This window comes from Bactrocera latifrons, unplaced genomic scaffold (assembly GCF_001853355.1).
Source record: "Bactrocera latifrons isolate USDA-ARS-PBARC rearing strain unplaced genomic scaffold, ASM185335v1 scaffold_144, whole genome shotgun sequence".
Lineage (NCBI taxonomy): Eukaryota > Metazoa > Arthropoda > Insecta > Diptera > Tephritidae > Bactrocera > Bactrocera latifrons.
Genome location: NW_017534897.1, coordinates 732,340 through 739,309, shown reverse-complemented (window position 1 = coordinate 739,309; position 6,970 = coordinate 732,340).

Genomic DNA, 6,970 nt, shown 5'->3' with positions numbered 1-6,970 from the left:
TCGCTTCCTTCTGCGTGTTATGAACTTCTTTGCCTAATTTCCCTCAATTTCTATTCTATTCTATACTACCACTATACATACTATATGCTATTTCCTAGTGAGCTGCCAATTCAGTTACTAGTTTCCACGCTACCCGCCCAAAAAAGAAGCAACGTACACTCGCATAAGCTCCCACCAAGCATCAGAAAGTCAAATGGGCGTGTGGAGCTAACATTTGCATTGATATGACTACGAAATCTCACTCCCTACGCCAAGTAGACGAGTGTAATGGTAACCAAAGTGTGGAGGATGTAGGGACGGTGCCGTTGAAATCATTAGTCTCGCTGATGTGCGTTCACAACTGCATTGGCAATTATTGTTAATGTAAGCATAGTCGAGCGTAGAACGAAAGGCGAAATCCTGCTCAAGTACACGTGCACACATTGACACTCATATTTGTATGTATACATATATGTATATTGCATATGTATGACGGCTTGTCAGTTTGATTGTAAGCAGTCGTGCACACAAATTTATTAGAAAGTTTGTCTAAATACTATGTATATACTACACGTACATACATACATACATGCATACATAGTAGCTGCTATCAAGGACGCTGAACGAAAGTTGACGATAAAAAAGCTGAAGCGAACTTTATGCACATAGTTAATGCATTGCCCCGAAATATATGCATAACACACACACACACACTTGTAGTAAACGAAGACAGCTTTGGTGCGCAGCAGAGAAAGCGAGCAAGCAAGCACTCACAACATACATGCATAAATACATATATACACTTCTATGCAGGCAGCTTTCGAACGGTTGCCGGCCACACTCGGCCCGGAATGTGCGGCGCACAGCACTTGTCGGGTACCTACTCGACAAATCGAAATTGTGTGCTCTGGAAAAATATTGGCACAAGAAATCATTCCTTCCTGTTGGCTGTTCGGCTGTTGATGTTCTGCGCTGCATTCGCTTTCGACCGGGTGCCGTTGTCGGGGTATGCAAAGACAGTAAGGAGTACTCCAAACATTCACACATGCATACATACATAATTGTAAATATACTCGCTTCCATACTATGTGCATATGAATAGACTGGCTTATACACCCATACATGTTTATGAAAGGAGTGTGTATGTGCATGTAGTAGTAGTAATTCGTAGGTGTGATTGCGGAAGTTTGCATTGTTTATAACTTTAAAATTATTATAAGATTTTATTTTTACTCATTTGTGCCTGAGAATAGTAGCAATTGACTGTTATCAAATGTGCCGGGAAGGGCATTTAGATATGCTCCAAGTATACCAATTTACATGAGTAACAATTTTGGGTTCGGGCTACTTCTTTCTTTTAAAAAAAGGGTGATGCACTGATTATGGCGACCCTCCAACTTTTATTTTTGTAGCTCGATTTGTCCTTTGTTTCAAAAAAAGCGAGCATACTTGTGAAATCGGAGAACGGGAAATAATCGCTGGTAGCCAGATCTGGATTTGATGAATGCGGAAACAATTCAAAACTCAATTAATGGCCTTTGCCACGGCTTTTATTGATTTACGGCACAGTGTATTGTCCTGGTTATCAAATGTGGCTTTTCTCCGGCGATTTCGTCTTAGAAACGGTCCATTAAAGCTATGTAATAGTCGTTGTTGATAGTTCTTGCTTCTTCAATAAAAATTATTCCATGTGCATCCGAAAACACAGACCCGATAACCTTGCCAGCTGACTGTTCCACACTTTGGGACGGGTCCCTCGTAAGCAGTCCACTTGAATGACTGTTGATTGGACTTCTGGATAAACTTTGCACCGAGCTTTCTCATACCCAAATATTCCCAAATAATATGATGTACACTTTCAGTTGATATATACTCGTAAAAAGATCTATAGTTGATATCTTTATATCTTTGGAGCACGAGCAATCTCGAGCGATTTCACTTTACGGTCATTAAAAATTACTTTGTGAATTTTTTTTATGTTTTCGTCGCTTTTGAGCGTCCACCGTCTTCGGTACTCATTTCACCACGTCTTAACTTTTCATAGCAATCGTTGATGGTTGATTTTTTGGGGCAGTGTTCGGAAACTCATCAAGCAGTCATGTTTTTCCTTCAACTGAATATTTTTTCTTCGGAAAGCAATATTTTATCAACATGCTAAATTCATTTTTGTCAATTTTTTTACAATAACAAAGGTTGATTCACTAATTACAATATAATTCTTAATCTAATTATCCGACTGCCGTCAAATTAAACATGTACCTTGTGAAGGTTAGGAGGTTAGGATTAACTAAAAATAATATGGATTGAATTATAGTAACGCCATCTATGTGTCACACGTACGATTTTTCAATTGATCTATTATTAGAGATATGACATTTAGTTCAAGACCAATTCGATTTATATTCAACACGAAAGCACACTATTTTTAGAAATCCTACTTAAGTCATTAAAAATGTTAGGCTGTAGTATATCTAACATTATACGTACCTTCACTAAATTTTAAATTAGAAGACGTCTTTATTATGGATCGTTACATACGAGTATGTACATATATACGCTATGAGTTCAACCGGCAATTTGAAAGTTAATTAAATAATTTCGCCAAAATGAAAAGAAGTGTTTTTTACTCTTTTCGGTGGGTAAAATAAGCAGTATTTTAGTTATGGGAGCTAAGATTATTATTGGCCCAATTTTATATATTGAAAATACAAGGACACATTTTTATTAGAGCGAGGAGCTCTACTAATTTATTTACATCATAAAGTCAATAATATTTTCGTTAAATTCATATAAAAGATTGGGTTTTATATTCGATATCTATATATATACCGGTAGGGAGGATTTGTGTAGGGCTACTGTATTGAAAATCTTACATCAATGCACTATTCATTATGACGTTTATCTGATGAAGGCATATTCGTGGTAACCTGATTGATAAACTAGACAGATAACTAAAAAAGGAATCCAAAAAGGACACTCTTGATACGAGTCTTTCTATAAAACAATTTTCATTTACTACATTGCCACGAATCAAATTGAGTTTGAGTAACATAGTTTAGTTTTTGTTAGTAGTTATCACCGCATCGCCAGTCAAAGCAAATATAAAAGTCTAAATTTGCCCAGGAAATTGTATAAGGCCCTACTAAAAAGCTGAAACATGATACAAATCTGTTTTCTTAATTGATCTATAATACATACTGTTTGGTTGTACCAATCGTTCATTTACTAAGAAAACTCACCGTAATAACGTAGGTATATATCATTTATACCATTCGAAAGTAGAAATTTCAACAAACATAAGGCCTATAGACTTTTTTGAAGCATCTGAGCATACGTGAGAGTTTTCGATTGAAAATTGCTTTTTTTTTTTTTGGATGCTAAATCGAATTTAAGTCTAAATGAGTGTTTCTCCATAATATTTTAAATTTAAGAAATAGTATCTTTGAGACCAAAGGAGCTAAGTTTATAACAAAACTTTTTCAAAGGATTCTTTTGTTCGATATAAAAATAAAAACCCCAGAAACTTGAATTTTTCAAAACAACTTTGAGGTTATATAAAAGAGGTGTTAAAACAAAAGTTGTGGACCTTTTTACTACCAACAAGTTTTTCATATAACTTTCTTCTATACGACTCGTAGTTTTATCGGAAATTGAGTTAAACAATAAGATTTAACCACGGCCCACCCCTTCCTTTCCCCATCTCAAATTGCCCCAAAATATTTTTCCCTTATTTTTTGATATTTCATCTTTCGTTTTTAAAAAGTTTCAACCCATTGTGAATTTCTTTCACTTTTTACTATTTTCAAAGACTTCTACACTGGTCTAAATAGTCACACAATTTCAAATAATATTTAGAAATGTATACATTAGCGAATTTGATTATTACATAATCTTTAGATTATTTGGGTCTTTGACTAACTTTGTTAAAATAATAGGCCGTCGGCACTGGGGAAGCTTAATTAATATTCGAATGATTTCTAAAACCAAAAATACGCACATTTTGTAACCAAATTTCAGAATTACAGCTTTCACGCAAATTATCTTTATTAGCAATCCTTTTCACAACCTTTTGGGCTACAGTGTGCTTTCTTTTAATTTCATCTGGCACTTCCGCTGCACATTACCCATTTTTATGGGTGGGGGATCAAAACACTCCGCACCCATAAATGTTGGCGTGTTGTTTACTCGCCTAACTTTGTGTTGGCACATCGCCGTACGCTGTCTCCCAGCTTGAAAGGGTCGGTGCAGCATGTAGGGTGATGGCGCGCAAGCAAGGCAAAGCGTGTCGTGCACTACAGAGCCAAAGCGGAGCTGTGTCGTGCTCCAGCACTGTTTATTCGCTCATTTGTGTTTGTCTATTTGAACTTTCTCCTGTTTCGTTTGCATTTGCAAATATTCCTGCTGACTGACTGCTGTCAACCAGCAACCATCAACCATTAACCGACGACTGCCGACTGCCAACAGCGGAGCACCAACTAAAGCGCACACATACATAATTATATACATAGATACAGGCATGAGGACGTCAAAGGGAGTCTTCAAGGGTTTTTTTTTGCTTTTGTTGTATTATGTGCGCCAACAACAACAGCGCCATGTAGAAATGGTCACACTCTATTTCCTCGCCTTTCGATTTCGCCGTCGTTTTTGGCATGCCAATTGACGTTGACGTTGACTTTAGCAGAAAAGTCGTTTCACTTCGCTTTACATTGCTTTGCATTTGGTTGACTTTGCTTGCCAGATTTTCAGATTTCGAGACGTGTATGCAGACGCTTCAACAACGTACGATTTGCATACAACCAAACTGGGCACCCCATGAAGTGGAGTAATAAGTCGTATGCGCTTACTACCGTTAGCGACTGCTGCTCTCGCTGATTTTTAGGTGGGCTGCCCACGTCATGATCGCCTACAAATATACAACATTTTTCGCACTTCTCCTCGCCTATTGTTGTTGCGCTCCAAACATTCCGCCACACTGCCACACTAGAGTGGCGGGCGTTGTGCTATGGCCCGGTGCTATCCTAGCCGGAATCGTGAAGTGGATCGAACAAATATGTTTACAGTTAGCACATGTGCAATTATTTGATTAAACTGTAAAGAGCACACAAAATCAGGCTAGCTTTACATACCAACCATGCAAACGCAATACATACACACAAACATGCACATATGTGTGTATGTATGTACACAAACATATATAGAGGCAAGCTTTCATTCATACACGCCCATACATGCAAACATACAGTTGTGTGTGTTGTCGTGGCATTCGGTGGAAGCACAACTGCCATGGAAGAATATTGGCTTGTACGGCGTCTACCGGTCAGGACAGCCTCTATTCAGCGCGCTCTTTGGACTGACTAACGTGCATGCAAATATATTCGCCACCCATCGTATGTGTAGGTGTATGAGTGGGACTGCCTTTTGGTGGTTGTGACGTTGTTGTGTACACTCGCTGTGCTCAAACAATCACACTTAATGCAAAAGGAAAACAAATTAAAATCAAACTTCGGCATCACTCCGTCACATTTGCAGGCAATCACGGCAATGAATGCCTTGATTTCGCACTTATTTTTTTCACGATTTTTTTACTTTTTATACGTTTATTTCTTTGTATTAAATGCTTTCACAAAACAAAATTTTTGATTCTTGATCGATTTACAGACATACTTATATACTCACAAATATAATAACTTTTTAGCGCAGTATTGTGTTTGTTTGTAGCTATTCCAATTAGTATCAATCAGAGCTAATTATAGAATTTTGTGGCTGATACTGATACGAGTATAAGATTGAGTGCTACCTTCAAGTACCAGCACTTGTGAACGAAAGTATTGAGATGCTTATACTAATTATTTGAGTTTATCACAATTTGACAAATACTCAAACCATGTTTCCATGTTTGTTCCATGTATTTAATTGCTTGATCAATTTTCGGGTTTACAATGAAGCCTAGAAGTTTTTGGTTCTATACTATATGAACAAAACATGGTAAGACTTGGTTCATAATTTTAAAATGCTTAATTTATTCTTCAAAATCTATGTCGTACTTAAAAGTTGGAGGAAAACTCCTGAAGAATCTATGCAGTATGGACGTAGTTCGTCGTCAACGCGTTCTCAACCCTCGTTGAATAATTTTTATCAGTCAAAAAAACTTGCTCGCTACAAAAACAAAAAAACAAAAACGAAGATCTTTTCCAACATTCGTTTCGGCATCAGAAATTTTATTCCGCACACCAAATTTAATGAAACTTCTTTATTGAATAATTTCTCTCATCTTTAAAATCGCTGAATGCTCTTTATGTACTTCAGAAAGACAAGCGTATACCGAACACTAATGATTATTTTGATGCGACAACCACTGACAGTCCCACCACCGAGAAAAAAAAAATACTTCGAGAGAAATTTAGATAAAAAAAATCTTACTTTTTTTTGTCCACAGTATTTAGCATCATAAATAATATAGTATATAAATCATAATCATAAGCATATAATTCTATTACAATACATAATATAAATATAATATAAATATAACACCCTTTAAAGGGTTAGGGATAGTTAGAATTTTCAAAAAATTATTTTTTTTTGCATTTTCGTTAAGTGTTATATCATTTTCTTTGAAAATTTAACGTTGATCCGATAATTCGTTTTAAAGTTATTCGACAAATAACAAAGAGAGCTCGGACACTTCAAAGCGCTAGTGCAAAACTTTAAACGCGTTTTTCTCAAAACTATGTTTTTTGAACTGGTGACAACTGTAACTTGAAAACCGCTCAGTAGATTTCAATGAAATATATACAGCTTTTAGAATACATAATAAACGCTGGCCTGATCGAAGGATTTTTAAATTTTCAAAAATTTCGATTTTTTAAGACCATTTGACTGTTGATTTTTCCCAAAAATTTAGAAAAAAATCCCTTAGGCCACCATTTTGTTAATTTTTGAAAAAATATCTTTCCATCAGGCCCAGGATTATCTACTTATAAAACAAAATTTT